This window comes from Papio anubis, chromosome 7 (assembly GCF_008728515.1).
Source record: "Papio anubis isolate 15944 chromosome 7, Panubis1.0, whole genome shotgun sequence".
NCBI classification, from domain to species: Eukaryota; Metazoa; Chordata; class Mammalia; order Primates; family Cercopithecidae; genus Papio; species Papio anubis.
In genome coordinates, this window is record NC_044982.1 from 141,240,146 (window position 1) to 141,256,746 (window position 16,601).

The 16,601-nt window shown below is 40.6% G+C and overlaps 1 long non-coding RNA gene across 2 annotated transcripts in view; it reads right to left on the bottom strand.

The window, feature by feature from the left end:
• Positions 1 to 2,157: 2,157 nt before the first annotated feature.
• LOC110743681 overlaps positions 2,158 to 16,601 on the bottom strand; it is a 35,038-nt gene continuing 20,594 nt past the window's right edge. For both annotated transcript variants that reach the window (XR_002523049.2, XR_004185175.1), the window contains exons 3-4: positions 13,256 to 13,495; positions 2,158 to 4,500 (exon numbers count right to left, since the gene is read on the bottom strand). This is a non-coding gene — a long non-coding RNA (uncharacterized LOC110743681). The remainder of the gene's footprint in view (positions 4,501 to 13,255; positions 13,496 to 16,601) is intronic.

The following is a 16,601-nucleotide window of genomic DNA, read 5'->3' on the forward strand; positions in this document are numbered from 1 at the left end:
GGAAATTGGACAGAGCTGAAATTTGAACTCATTGTTTGTCTGGCTCCAGATTCTATAGTCACTGAGATAATTAGCCAGATGGATTTTTAAGGCCCTGAATCATTCGCCTATGTTTACTACCAGAATATGTGTTTCTATGTGTTCTTTTCATTTGAGGCCCAAAAGAAAATAGGTAGCGAAGAGAAGACTGTTTTAGAAGATGAGATGCAAGGCTTTTTAACACAGACGGAACTTCTCGAAAGTGCTCAGATTTTTTAAGTTAGCTCTCTTGGGTGTTCTTTTTAATATGCATGTCACAGTTGATAAGGTGTCAGCAGGAAGGAATCATGTAATACTTACGGCAGACATCTGAAGAACATAATTGCTCCAGCTGACATGTGTGACTGCTCTTTCATTATCATGTCAAGAGGACAGTTCTGCTTATAAATTGTTTGCGGTGAAAATAAAATAGGAAGCCCTTGCTTAAAGTTTATTATAGCCTTTTAGAGAACATAATTATAATTACAAAGTGTTCTTCCTTGGTGTGAATATTTTATTTGTTCTTCAGAGGACTTCTTTTAAGATCAGAAAAGACAATGTTTTTTCAGCAGAAGATGTTAAGGGTAAAAGTTCCATTCATGGAAACTTTACTTGAGTGTTCAACCAGATTTTCTGAAAGGCCTAAGTATACAGGGCTTGCTGTGTACCCTTGCAGAGATTAAGAATATCCTAGCATGTTGCCTTGCTGAAGTTCCCCTGGGATATCAAGGCCTCAAACTAATCTTCAGGACTGGCAACAATCTACAGTAGAAATTAAAGTAGGGCCGGGCACGGTGGCTCACGCCTGTAATCCCAGCACTTTGGGAGGTTGAGGCGGGAGGATCACCAGGTCAGGAGATCAAGACCATCCTGGCTAACACAGTGAGACCCCATCTCTACTAAAAATATAAAAAATTAGCTGGGCGTGGTGGCGGGCGCCTGTAGTCCCAGCTACTCAGGAGGCTGAGGCAGGAGAATGGAGTGAACCCGGGAGGAGGAGCTTGCTGTGAGCCGAGATTGCGCTACTGCACTCCAGCCTGGACGACAGAGCGAGACTCCGTCTTAAAAAAAAAAAAAGAAAGAAAGAAAGAAAGAAAAGAAATTAAAGTTAAAAAAATTATATTTATTATAGTCAGGACAAGGACGGCTCCAACTCCGCAGAAATAAAACAGTCAAGCCAGGGAGAGACTTTCACACCTGTTAGTGATCCCCAGAATAGTTAACCCCAAAGATCAGATGTTGAGTCCTCAGTGTGAATCAATTTCAGATTATACTCAGTATTTATACAATCTTAGGAATTAGAAAGGGCTTGGAGGCTACCTTTTTCAATGCATCATCTTGTAGATGAAGTGACTAAGTTCTAAGAGATCATGTGCCTTGCCTGCAGTTAAACTGCCTACGAGGGACAGAACCAGGAAGCAGACCCAGGGCTCCTAACTCTAGCTCCAATCATCTTTCATCTAAAGATCATGAAGCACTGGATATCTGGGAGAAGACAAAGGGGGAAACAGGAATCAGGAAAAATATGAAATATGTCTCTGAGACCCCTCACCTTTCTATTCTGTTCTCTGTGTTCAATAAAATGAGAAGATGGAAATGCATGTGGAGGATTTCTGTGGAACCAGCATTGTAGTGGTGTATATCATACTGTTTGCATTATGGTAGGAAAGACCAAGTAGAAGCCTCTAAAACTGCCCCTGTCTTAGCCAAAACAGCAAGTCAGAAACAAACAATATTGTATCCCAAGAGGAATTTCAAAGATTCATATTACCCTGAAAGACTTAAATGAAATAGTGGCACTTTCCATCAAATCTCCTCTCAATGTTTTGGCACTAGAGAAAACCAGATGAAATGTAGCAGAGGAGACTACCATAAGCCTAATCAGGTGTGAGCCCCAAGTGCAGATGCTGTTTCCGGGTATGGTGCCTTTATTAGAGCAAAACAATATGGCCTGAGGCGCTTGCTATGTCACTATTATTCTCGTAAATATACTTTTCTCTATCTCCATCAATGGAAAGGATAAAAAGTAACTTGACTTCACATGGTAGGAACAGATTTATACTTTAACTGTCCTGCCCAAGGGCCAACCTAACTCTTCTGCTCTCTGTCAAAACATTATCTACAGGAAACTTGATCATCTTGACATTACACAGAACGTATTAGTGTTCCTCCACATCAATAACAACACACTTAATAGATTAATGTAGCAAATACTTTGGATGCCCTGGAAAGATACATTATGGTGGACAGTGCAAGGAAAACCCTAGGAAGATACCACAGCTTGCCATATTAGTGAGGTTTTAAGGAGTGCAGTGGCCTGGGGTATACCATTACAAGCTGGGGGTAGTATATATCACATTCAAAAATATTATCAGTGTATTTCACAGCTGCCCCATGCATCAGGTGACTTGGAGACTGACAGTTTTGTGTCGGATGCAGACTGTGGTGCAAGTTACCTTACCACTCAGGTTGTATGACTAAGGTGCTAATGTTACTAAAGATAACCACAGCAAGATATCACGGATGTCTAAAGTCTTTGGCAAGCCCAAATTGGAAAGGCAATGTACAAATTCCAAGTATTTCTGAGCTCAGTCATACCTTCTGCAGCAGAAAACTACTTATCATTTGAAAAATAGTTCTTGGTATGCTGCTGGGCCTTGGTAGAGATAGACAAGTCATGATAAAACAAGTTGAACAGAGTGCTTCCAAAATCCAAAGAGACCATCAGCTGTTTAGTATATGAGGTAAGCATTGAACAGAGTGCCTAGACTTGTATCGTTTTACTACAGTTTCTATTCCCTTCAAACTTTATATTCTATAAAAATTGAACTTGTCCATAATGAGAAGATATGTTTCCAGGTGCTCCCGCCCCCTCTTGCACTGCAGGGTAGTGGGAAGACCTCCTAGAAGTGGCAAAAGAAAGTCGCTGGGAACCCTAATGGGTTGGCCAAAATCTTCAAACTATTATATACCTTGCTAATATCCTTCCCTTCAGAACTCATGCACCACTAATTGTCTAAATCAAACAAGATTACTTTTTATTTTATGGTATTCCATGATATTTTACTTATTTATACGGACACAAATATACACACCCCCACAAATATGTTTTGTCTTCCTGTCTAGACTGAAGGACCTACTCAAATGCCCCTTGTAGGGTCCTGATTCAGGCTGAGCAGATACCGGTGTATGATAAAAGTATGTTGCTTGACTGCTGGGCAGGTGAACCTTCTCATTGTTCCTTCTTGCCACACTCAGCTTGTTCATTTCACACAGCGAAGCATGAACTACTTGTCTCCAGTACTTTTTTTTCCCCCACAGTTTCATGGACGCTTCTCTAATCGAATCAGACTTTTCTTAGGTAGAGAAAACTACTGTTTTGTGAGGAAAAATGCAAAAGAGCCCCAGGTTCTCATGACTTCATGAGATACTCTCCTCTGCCCTGCAGCTGTCTTATCCACTCTGGCTAGCCTGGGCACCCTGCCTTCCTCATAGATCTTTGTGTTATACACCTTGGGAGGAATCTGTGGTTGTGTGGGGTCAGGGAGGAAAACTATCAAAGTTGAGAAAAATGGTCAAAAAAAAAACCCATACATATTCAATCCAAATACTCTATGTTCCACACCTAGCAACTGGGGTAAGCGTCGATAGTTTACAAGTAAATGATATGGGGTAGGGGGAAAGTTTCTTCCACATTACTCCACATCTTCCTGTAATCAATATTCCTGGTCTATTTCAGCAGTGTTCATGTCACAGACTTCCTGCCTCCAAGAGTGGCTCTTGCTCTTGCTATATTTGCTCTCACCATTTTCAAAATTAAAGGGCTCTATTTTTATTCTAGACCTGCCTTCCTCCCCCTCTCACCAGATTGCTTGGAATATAATCTGTCAAGAGGGGAAAAAAAAACCTGCTTTCTCCACCCTCAGTATCACTAAGCCTCGCATCATTGTTAACCCAAGTGGACAACAGGCTTGCTTTGCATATATTGAACTCTAGGCAGGATGAGGTCCCTGGGGCTCAGCATGTGTGGTACAGTTCCTTGCCAACTTTCTGGCTAACTTAGGTTTCCCTTTAGTAAAGGATTCACCACCTAAATAGCCTCATCTTTGAGGACCTACAAAAAAACAATCACTCTCATGGGTTTCTTTTAATACCAGGTATTTTTAATCCTTGGAGAAAAAAATTTAAGAACTTCAGCTCTACTACTCTCAAAGCAATGGTAATTCTCAGAAATACTGTTTCAATAATTAGATAATAGGTACAATTAGAGCTGTATTATTAAGTGTTAAAGGCACAATGTACAAAAATGCTCCCTACTCAACTAAAGAAAGTTCTGACTTTTGGCCAAAACCCAATACACCTACCTTTTTGTATGTGAGGACAATCAGCATCCACTGAAAAGGTGCCTTGTTGTGGATGAATGGCAATAAATCTTGGATTCACTGGAACTCCAAATATGCCAGAATTTTGGGAGGCCAGAAACTTTTTCAGAAGAAAAGAAAATCACAGTGAAACATGTCTCAGTTAGACCCTCTACATAAGTCAAACACATTTTTTCTCTAACTGTGGTAGCAGGAAATAGAAACTCCCTCAAATTGCCTCAAGTAATACTGGACTCATGGAAAGAATAAACAAGCACAGGACCCCCAGCTGTGATGTGTTCACAAAACAGTAGACCTCTCCCTCTCTGTGCTCAGGATGCCACTAGATGCAGAGAGATGATTTTGACTTGCTCTATCTCAGAGTTTCTAGACCAATGAAATCCTGGAGTTGAGGGGAAAAAAAAAAAAAACACCTATATTTAACTATATTTTAGAACTGAGACAAGATAGTGCTCAGCAGTTAAGTACTTGGGTTTAGGAGTTATTCAGAACTAGACTCAAGTTTAGCTCTACTACTTACTAGCTGGTGGTTGTGGGCAATTAATTAAAATTCGTATTATTTCAATAGGTTTTTGGGAAACAGGCAGTGTTTGGTTACATGAATAAGTTGTTTAGTGGTGATTTCTGAGATTTTGGTGCACCCATCACCCGAGCAGTGTACACTGTACCCAATGTGTAGTCTTTTATCCCTCACCACCCCCAACCCTTTCACCTGAGTCCTCAAAGTCCAATGTATCATTCTTATGCCTTTGTGTCCTCATAGCTTACTTCCCACATATAAGTGAGAACATACGATGTTTAGTTTTTCCATTCTTCAGTAACTTCACTTAGAACAATAGTCTCCAATTCCATCAAGGGTGCTGCAAATGCCATTATTTAGTTCCTTTTCTTGACTGAGTAGTATTCCATGGTATATATGTACCACGTTGTCTTTATCCACTGATTGATGGGCATTTGGGCTGGTTCTGTATTTTTGTAGTTGCAAATTGTGCTGCTATAAACATGCGTGTGCAAGTATCTTTTTCATACAATGACTTCTTTTCCTCTGGGTAGATACCTAGTAGTGGGATTGATGGATCAAATGGCAGATCTACTTTTTTAGTTCTTTAAGGAATCTCCACACTCTTTTCCATAGTGGTTGTACTAGTTTACATTCCCACCAACAGTGTAAAAGTGTTCCCTTTTCATTATATCCATGCTAACATCTATTATCTTTTAATTTTTTAATTATGGCCATTCTTGCAGGAGTAAGGTGGTATCACATTATGGTTTTGATTTGCATTTTCCTGCTAATTAGCAATGTTGAGCATTTTTCCATACGCTTGTTGGCCATTTATATATCTTCTTTTGAGAATTGCCTATTCATGTCCTTAGCCTACTTTTTGATGGGATTATTTGTTTTTTTTCTTGCTGATTTGTTTGAGTTCTTTGTAGAATCTGGATAAGAGTCCTTTGTCAGATGTATAAATTGTGAAAATTTTTCTCCCACTCTGTGGGTTGTCTGTTAACTCTTTTGATTATTTCTTTTGATATGCAGAAGCTTTTTAGTTTAATTAAGTCCCACCTATTTATCTTCGATTTTGTTGCACATGTTTTTGGGTTCTTGGTCATAAGGCCTTTGCCTAAGCCAGCGTCTAGAAGGGTTTTCCTGATGTTATATTCTAGAATCTTTATGGTTTCAAGTCCTATGTTTAAGTCTTTGATTCACCTTGAGTTGATTTTTGTATAAGGTGAGATATGAGGATTCAGTTTCATTCTCCTACATGTGGCTTGCCAGTTATCCCAGCACCACTTGTTGAATAGGGCGTCCTTTCCCTACTTTATGTTTTTGTTTGCTTTGTTGATGATCAGTTGGCTGTAAGTATTTGGCTTTATCTCTGTGTTCTCTATTTAGTTCCATTGGTCTACATGCCTATTTTTATACCAGTACCACGGTGTTTTGGCGACTATGGCCTTATAGCATAGTTTTAGGTTGGGTAATGTAATGCCTCCAGATTTCTTTTGCTTAGTCTAGATTTGACTACGTGGGCTCTTTTTTCATATGAATGTTAGGATTGCTTTTTCTAGTTCTGTGAAGAATGATGGTGGTATTTTGATGGGAATTGCAATGAATTTGTAGATTGCTTTTGGCAGTATGGTCATTTTCACAACATTCATTCCACCCATCCATGAGCGTGGGATATGTTTCCATTTGTTTGTGTCATCCATCATTTCTCTCAGCAGTGTTTTGTAGTTTCCCTTGTAGAGGTCTTTCATGTCCTTGGTTAGCTATAGTCCTAAGGTTTGGGGTTTTTTGGCAGCTATTTTAAAAGGGGTTGAGTTCTTTATTTGAGTCTCAGCTTGGTCTCTGTTGGTGTATAACAGGACTACTGATTTGTGAACATTAACTTTGTATCCTGAAACTTTGCTGAATTCATTTACCAGTTCTAGGACTTTTTTGGAGGAGTCTTTAGGGTTTTTGAGGTATATGATCATGTCATCAGCAAGTAGTGAGAGTTTAACTTCCTCTTTACTGATTTGGATGCCCTTTCTTTCTTTCTCTTGTCTGGTTGCTCTGGCTAGGACTTCCAGTACTGTATTGAAGTAGTGAAAATGGGCATCTTTGTCTTGTTCTAGTTCTCAGGGGAAAATGCTTTCAACTATTCCCTGTTCAGTATAATGTTGGCTGTGGGTTTGTCATAGATGGTTTTTATTACCTAAACATATGTCCCTTCTATGCCAATTTTGTTGAGGGTTTTCATCATAAAGGGATGCTGAATTTTGTCAAATGCTTTTTCTGCCTCTATTGAGATGATCATGTGATTTTTAACTCTATTTATGTGGTGTATCACATTTATTGACTTGTGGATGTTAAACCATCCCTGCATCCCTCGTATGAAACCCACCTGATCATGGTGGATTGTCCTTTCAATATGCTGTTGGATTTAGTTTGCTAGTATTTCGTTGAGGATTTTTGCATCCATGTTCAGCAGGGATATTGGTCTGTAGTTTTCTTTTCATGTTGTGTCCTTTCCTGGTTTTGGTGTTAGGGTGATACAGGCTTCATAGAATTATTTAGAAAGATTCTCTCTTTATCTTTGGAATAGTGTCAATAGAATTGGTACCAATTCTTCTTTGAACGTTTGATAGTATTCAGCTATGAATTCATGTGGTCCTGGACTTTTTTTTTTTTTTTTTTTTGGTAACTTTTAAATTACCATTTCAATCTTGCTGTTTGTTGTTGGTCTGTTCAGAATTTCTATATCATCCTGGTTTAATCTAAAAGGGTTGTATATTTCCAGGCATTTATCCATCTCCAACTTTTCTAGTTTATGTCCATAAAGGTTTTCATAGTAGTCTTGAATAATCTTTTGTATTTCTGTGGTATTGGTTGTAACATCTCCCATTTTGTTTCTAATTGAGCTTATTTGGATCTTCTATCTTCTTTTCTTGGTTAACCTCACTAATGGTCTATGAATTTTATTTAATTTTTCAAAGAAGCACCTTTTTGTTTTGTTTTATTTATCTTTTGTATTTTTTTGTTTGTTTGATTGTTTCCATTTCATTTAGTTCTGCTCTGATCTTTGTTATTTCTTTTCTTCTGCTGTGTTTGAGTTTGGTTTGTTCTTGTTTCTCTAGCTCCTTAAGGTGTGACTTTAGATTGTCTATTTGTGCTCTTTCAGACTCTTTGATGTAGGCATTTAAGGTATAACTTTTCCTTTTAGCACCATTTTTGCTGTATCATGGAGGTTTTGATAGGTTGTGTCATTCAGCTCAAATAACTTTTTAATTTCCATCTTGATTTCATTGTCGACCCAATGATCATTCAGGAGGTTATTTAATTTCCATGTATTTGCAAGGTTTTGAGGGTTCCTTTTGAAGTTGATTTCCAATTTTATTCCACTGTGGTCTGACAGAGTACTTGATATAATTTTGATTTTCTCAAATTTACTGAGACTTGTTTTGTGGCCTATCACATGGTCTATCTTAGAGAGTGTTTCATGTACTGATGAATATAATGTATATTCTGCATTTGTTGGGGAGAATGTTCTGTAAATTTCTGTTAAGTCCATTTGTTCTAGGGTATTGTTTAAGTCCATTGTTTCTTTGTTGACTTGCTGTCTTGATGACTTGTTAGTGCTGTCAGTGGAGTATTGAAGTCCCCTACTATTATTGTGGTATCGTCTTTCTCATTTCTTAGGTCTAATAGTACATTTGGGAGCTTCAGTGTTAGGTGCATATATATTTAGAATTGTGGATATTTTCCTGTTGGACTAGTCCCTTTATCATTATATAATGTCCCTCTTTGACTTTTTTACCTGCTGTTGCTTTAAAGTTTGTTTTGTCTGATATAAAAATAGCTACTCCTGCTCACTTTTAGTGTCTATTTGCATAGAATACATTTTTCCACCCCTTTCCTTAAGTGTGTGTGAGTCCTATGTGTTAGGTGAGTCTCTTGAAGACAGTAGAAAGTTGGTTGGTGAATTAGTATCCATTCTGCATCTTTTAAGTGGAGCATTTAGGCCATTTACATTCAACATTAGTATTGAGATGTGATGTACTATTCTATTCATCATGCTATTTGTTGCCTGAATACCTTCATTTTCTTTTTCAGTGTGCTGCTGTTTTATAGGTCCTGTGAGATTTATGCTTCAAGGAGGTTCTATTTTGGTGTTCAAGGATTTGTTTCAAGATTTAGAGCTTCTTTTAGCAATTCCTGTACTGATGGCTTGGTAGTGGCGAATTCTCTCAGCATTTGTCTGAAAAAGACTGTCTCTTTCATTCATTTATGAAGCTTAGTTTCACTGGATATAAACTTTTTGGCTGATAATTGTTTTGTTTAACGAGGCTAAAAATAGGACTCCAATCCCTTCTAGCTTGTAGGGTTTCAGCTGAGAAATTTGCTGTTAACCTGATATGTTTTCCTCTATAGGTTACCTGATGCTTTTGCCTCACATATCTCAATATTTTTTCCTTCATCTTGACTTTAGATAACCTGATGACTATGAGCCTAGGTGATAATCTTTTTGCAATGAATTTCCCGGGTGTTTTTTGAACTTCTTGCATTTGGATGTTGTTATGGTTTGCTGTGTCCACACCCAAATCTCATATTGAATTGCAGCCATAATCCCCACATGTAATGGAAGGGACCCAGTGGGAGGTAATTGAAGCATGGGGTAGTTTCCCCCATGCTATTTTTGTGATAGTAAGTTCTCATGAAATCTGTTGGTTTTATAAGGGTCTTCCCCCTTTGTTCAGTTCTCATTCTTCTCCTTCCTGCCACCATGTGAAGAAGGATGTGTTTGCTTCCCCTTCTGTCATAGTTATAAGTTTCCTGAGGCCTCCCCAGCCCTGCAGAACTGTGAGTCAATTAAACCTCTTTTCCTTATAAATTACCCAGTCTCAGACAGTCCTTTATAGCAGTGTGAGAATGGACTAATACAGTAAATTGATATCAGTAGAGTGGGGTGTTGCTTTAAGGATACCTCAAAATGCGCAAGTGACTTTGGAACTGAGTAACAGGCAGAAGTTGGAACAGTTTGGAGTGCTCAGAATAAGATGGGAAAATGTGGGAAAGTTTGGAATGTCCTAGAGACTTGGAGGGTTCAGAAGACAGGTGTGGGAAAGTTTGGAACTTCCTAGAGACTTGTTGAATGGCTTTAACCAAAATGCTTATAGTGATATGGACAATGAAGTCCAGGCTGAGGTCATCTCAGATGGAGATGAGGAACTTCTTGGGAACTGGAGTAAAGGTGACTTGCTATGCAAAGAGACTGGCAGCATTTTGCACTTGCCCTAGAGATCTGTGGAACTTTGAGAGAGATGATTTAGGGTATCTGGCAAGGAATTTTCTAAGTAGCAAAGTGTTCAAGAGGAAGCAGAGCATAAAAGTTTGAAAAATTTGCAGCCTGATGATGCAATAGAAAAGAAAAACACATTTTCTGGGAAGAAATTCAAGCCTGCTGGAGAAATTTGCGTAAGTAATGAGGAAAATGTCTCCAAGACACGTCAGAGACCTTCACAGCAGGTGTTGAGTGCCTGTGGCTTTTTCAGCCACATGGTGCAAGCTGTCAGTGAACCTACCATAATAGGGTCTGGAGGAATGTGGCCCAGAGGCCTCGGAGGGAAAAATAATTTTGTGGGCCAGGCCCAGGGCCCCGTGCTGTGTGCAACCTCAGGACTTGGTGCCCTGCTATCCAGTCGCTCCAGCCATGGCTAAAAGGGGCCAAAGTACAGCTCAGGCCATTGCTTCAGAGGGTACAAGCCCCAAGCCTTGGCAGCTTCCATATGGTGTTGAGCCTGCAGTACACAAAAGTCAAGAATTAGGTATGGGAACCTCCACCTAGATTTCAGAGGATGTATGCAAACACTGGATGTCCAGGCAGAAGTTTGCCGCAGGGGCAGAGTCCTCATAGACAGCCTCTGCTAGGGCAGTGTGGAAGAGAAAAATAGAGTTGGAGACCCCACAGAAAGTCCCCACTGGGGTACTGCCTAGTGGAGCTGTGAGAAGAGGGCCACCATTCTCCAGACCCCAGAATGGTAGATCCACCAACAGCTTGCACTATGCATCTGGAAAAACCACAGGCACTCTAGGCTAGCCTGTGAAAGCAGCTGAAAAGGGGGCTGTATCCTGCAAAGCCACAGAGACAGAGCTGCCCAAGGCTGTGGGAGCCCACCTCTTGCATCAGCATGACCTAGATATGAGGCATGGAGTCAAAGGAGATCACTTTGGGTTTAATGACTGCCCTATTGAATTTTGGACTTGCATGGGGCCTGTAGCCCCTTTAGTTTTGGCCATTTTCTCCCATTTGAAATGGGTATATTTACCCAATGCCTGTGTCCCCATTGTATCAAAGAAGTAACTAATTTGCTTTTGATTTTACAGGCTCATAGGTGGAAGCAACTTGCCTTGTCTCAGATGAGACTTTGAACTTGGACTTCTGGGTTAATGCTGGAATGAGCTAAGATGTTGGGGGACTATTGGAAAGGCATGATTGTGTTTTAAAATGTGAGGACATGAGATTTTGGAGGGGCCAGGGGCAAAATGATATGGTTTGGCTGTGTTCTCACCCATATTTCATTTTGAATTATAGTTCCCATAATCCCCACATGTCATGAGAAGGACCTGGTGGAAGGTAATTGAAGCATGGGGGCAGTTTCCCCCAAGCTATTCTCATGATAGTAAGTTCTCATGAGATCTGATGGTTTTATAAGGGTCTTCCCCCTTCACTTGGCACTCATACTTCTCCTTCCTGCCAGCATGTGAAGAAGGATGTGCTTGTTTCCCCTTCTATCATGATCATAAGTTCCCTGAGGCCTCCCCAGCCCTGTGGAACTATGAGCCAATTAAACTTCTTTTCCTTATAAATTACCCAGTCTCAGGCAGTTCTTTATAGCAGCATGAGAATGGACTAACACAGATTTTATAGATCTCTAGCAAGGCTGGGGAAGTTTTCCTCAATTATTCCCTCAAATATGTTTTCTAAATTTTAGATTTCTCTTCCCCCTCAGGAACACCAATTATTCTTAGGTTTGATTGTCTCACGTAATTCCAAACTTCTTGGAGGCTTTGTTCTTTTTTATTATTATTATTCTTTCTTTTTTGTCTTTGTGGGATTGGTTTAATTCAAAAGCCTCATTTTCAAGCTCTGAAGTTCTTTCTTCTACTTGTTTGATTCTATTGCCAAGACTTTCCAGTGAATTTTGCAATTCTGTAAGTGTGTCCTTCATTTCCAGAAGTTGTGATTGTTTTTTTATTTATGCTATCTGTTTTACTGACAAGTTCTCCATTCATATCCAGTATTTTTTTTTTTATTTCTTTAAGTTAGACTTCACATTTCTCTGATGCCTCCTTGATCAGCTTAATAGCCAACTTTCTGAAGTCTTTCTCTGGCAATTCAGAGATTTTTGTCTTGGTTTGTATCCATTGCTGGTTAGCTAGTATGATCCTTTGGGAGTGTTAAAGAACTTTGTTTTGTCATATTACCAGAATTATTTTTCTTTTTCCTTCTCATTTGGGTAGACTGTGTCAGGATGAAGACCTGAGACTCAAGGGCTGCTGTTTAGATTCTTTTGTCCCACGAGGTGTTCCCTTGATGTGGTGCTCTCCCCTTTCTTCTAGGGATGGGGCTGTCTGAGAGCCAAACTGCAGTGATTGTTATTTATCTTCTGGATCTAGCCACCCAGTGGAGCTACTGGGCTCCAGGCTGGTACTGGGGAATGTCTACAAAGAGTCCTGTGATATGATCTGTCTTCAAGTTCCTCAGCTGTGAATACCAGCACCTGCTCCAGTGGAGGTAGCAGGGGACTGAAGTGGACTCTGTGAGGGTCCGTGGTTCTATTTTTGTTAAGTTATGCTGGTTTTGTGTTTGTTGGCCTCCAGCCAAGAAGTAGTGCTTTCAGGAGCATATCAGCTGCGGTTGTACAGGGAGATACAAGCTTGCCCTAGGGTCAGGCAGTAGGTGGGGCCATATAGCTCCCAGGAGATTATGTCCCTTGTCTTTGGCTACCAGGGCAGGTAGAGAAAGACTAATCAGGTGGGGCAGGGTTAGGTGTGTCTGAGCTCAGACTCTCCTTGGGCAGGGCTTGCTGTGGCTATTGTGAGGGATGGGAGTGTGGTTTTCAGGCCAATGGACTTCTGTTCTCTGGGGATTATGACTGCTTCTGCTGCAACACACAGGTCACCAGGGAAGTGGGAGAAAGCCAGCAGTCACAGGCCTCACCTAGCTCCCACATAGCCCACAGCCTGAAAGGCCAGTCTCACTCCCACCGTGCCCACCCAGTAGCACCAAGTTGATTTTCAGGCAGCCTGTGAGCAGAGCTGAGAACATGCCCGAGGCTACAAGCCTCCAAGCTGAGAAAGCAAGCTGACTCACAGTTCCTCAGCTGTCCCACGGAGCCCGCAGCAGCCATCCACCTCCCTCAAAGGGTCTGTGGATTCTCTTGGTTTTCCTGGTACGTTTCTGTGGTAGTTCTTGGAGCAAAAGTTCATCATGTGAGTCTCCATATGTTGTTCTGTCCATCCAAGTGGGAGCTGCAAGTTAGGCTTGCCTCCTAGCTGCCGTTTTTCCTTGGTCCTCTTGCAACTAAAATTCTTTAAACCAATGCATCCTCTTCTAGAAAAAATGAGAATTGAATAAAATTATTTAACCAAATGGCTCGGTCATAATAAGTATTCAGTAAATGTTAGCTAATTTTGATTATAAAATCTAGTTTCCTAAATTTATGAATGAGAAATATAAGGCCAGAGAGGTAAAGTGAACCAGCTGAGGGTATATTACCTGCATACTTACATAGATAAGTCTTGAACTGTGAACAGTGAAACACAATAATTGAGTAAAGTCTTTCCTTTAAAAGATAAAACTCATTCCTTGTCTATGTTATAGGCAAATAAATAGATGTTCCAAACAAGAAAAAGTAAACCACATCTATTGAGTGTTTTCTGTTTCCCAGACCCTGATCAGAGACAAAGTGACAAGCAAACATATGAATGAACCATAGACCTGTCTTAAAGCACTTAAAATTTACCTGGACAGACAAGGGATAATCTTAATTAACTAATAAAGCATTTTCTAAGCAAATGCCAGATATGTGGAGCAGGTCAAAGGGTTGTCTAAAAATGAGGGAGTGAAACATCTAATTCCCCGGAACAGTCAGAGAAAGCTTCTTGACAAGACTGTTTCTGTTTTGGTTTTTTGTATTTTTTTTCTTTTTTTTAGATGGAGTTTCACTCCTGTTGCCCAGGCTGGAGTGCAATGGCACAATCTCAGCTCACCACAACCTCTGCCTCCCGGGTTCAAGTGATTTTCCTGCCATGGAGTTTCTGAGTGGGCAGCCAAGGAAAGAAGGAAGGAAAAAATATGAGCAAAGGCCTAGAAGCAGGAATGCATTTAGTTACTAGAGAGGAAGTCATCAAAGTCTTCATTTTCCATCTAATTCTAGGATTTCACAGACATGTCATCTTTGTATTGTAAAATCAACTTACAGGAGAAATTTTATTGAGAAATAAAATTTTGTTTCATTCAAGGATATTTTAAGTCCTTTCCCATTACTTTTGGAACATTAAACACTCTCTTAAGTGAATGCAAAATGTAAATTATAAGTAACCCAGGGATAAAAAGTATATATGCAAATGTAGCAGTCTAGTGGTATCAGAAATATATTGTCCTTTATTGTCATTAAACATTCCCTTTTTAATGATTAATTTGTTTAATACACCTCCTCCTTTTGCAATAGATCAATTATAAAAATACATTTTAATCCATCTTCCTAAATTCCAAATCAATAGAAGTTGGCTCCACTGGGAAGATGGTACGGAGACAGAGGTGAAAAATGGGTTATTGGGGAACACCACATGTGAAAAGAAAAGAGTAAAAGTGGAATTGGTCTAGCGGAGGGGCCAGACAATGATATCTGTCAAAGTCTCTGCCAGCCTCATGGGAGCCCTAGCATCATGCATTGGGTAGAAATGGCAAGACCCTTGTGGCACAGTCTTGCTCTGTCACCCCCAGGGCCACATTGAGAAGAGCATGACCTCAGCTCAAAAGCTGAGGTGAACTGGAAATAGTCAAGAGCTGGACACTTCAGAGAATCCATTTCCCCCAGTTGGGATGTACACCCTTACTTGAAGAGAAGTAGAACTGGCTCATTTCTATATCTGCCACTCTTCACCCCTTGTGTTGCATGGTTCCATTTCTCCAAACAAGTTGGAGAGGAAGTTCCTCCTGGGTTCTTGTAGGCCTCTTTACCCGAGGAGAAACGAAAAGGGATGTTAATGGGACAAACCACAACCTTGTTGCTGCAGTCAGACATAGGCCACAGCTGATAATTACTTCCTCCTCCACTGTGCGTTCCAAACTCCCTTCACCCTCAGCGACCAACATTGCTGGTCTTTGTGGCTTACCTGCTGGTGTGACCCAAACCCTCATTCCTATGAGTAGATGTGGCATGGACCCCATGTGACAGTATCTTTCTCAGATCAGGTTTGCTGCACTTGTCTGTTTATAGACTACAATTGGGCAAGGGAGAACCAAGAGGCACCCAAGTGGATCACCTGCCCCTACTGTTTAACAACAGCCCCACCTCCTGTTATTCAGATTCAGTTACCCTGCCAAGACAGTGGCTATTCTCACCTGTTTCTCCCTGAATATGAGGGTCCAATGGTCTCAGCAGTTAGCCATAGCTTACAGTTGAATGGGACGTTGTGTTTCTCCTGGCAAGTATGCCTTTTTTAAAAACAAGAGTTCCTTCTCTAATGTTTCAGAGCCTGGAGTTGCAGGGACAAGAAGCAAAAAGTCCCCTCATGGGTCACTTGGAATGGTGGCAAATGGGGCAAATTTTGCTCCCACCCCTTAGTTTCTGGACCCATGCATTCTTTCTTTTGGTAACACAGCACCATATAGAAGCCCCTAATAATGTGTGTGTACTGCATCCCGGAGAATAGCACCACATCCTCAGAGTATTGCTCCAACACTTCAGCAACTGTTCCAACACTCTACTAGGCCAGATGCTTCTGGATGATGCAATACATTAAATACCATAAGTTTACACTAAGAAAATGCTGCTTTCCTCAGTACAACGATGCTGAGTCTGGGCTATTTGCTCATGAAGGCTTTTTGTGCCCCCTGGTCTTCCTTGTTCTAAATTCTAGATGTACCGCTTCCAGCTTACAACAGGATGCTGCTGGGTACACCTGATTTTATAAGTTGATGGTTCACCAAGACCTTATCCATCATAGGGAATTCTGAACTCATGGTCATTTAGTGCCCCATGACCAAGTATTCTGTCTTTACAAGGAACTATTCAGGTGCCAGGAGTTGTTTTTCAAATGGTATTATGGCCTCGCTGCATAAACTCAAGTATCTGCATTTTTTTCTCATACTAATAGGGTTTGCTGGATCAAATAACCCAGCTTGCATTGCTACCTGGACATATCACAGATACATTTCTTGTTTGGGGCCCAAACTCCATTTCTAGAATGGAAATACTGTACCTTCAAAACCCCACTGCTATCAACAAATTAAGTTGTGTGATAGCCCCTACCATCATCAGACCTGGTCTGCAAAGGACAGCCAACACTGAAATTTTTAATGATGCTGGTATGCCTTTCACCAGTGCCTTCCTGGTGGCTTTGGTAAATGTTATGTGTCTTCTGGCCCTCTCACGGAACATAAACCTCTGGTGGATTTTCTGGCCTCACATAGGCCATTCCAGCATGCCTGC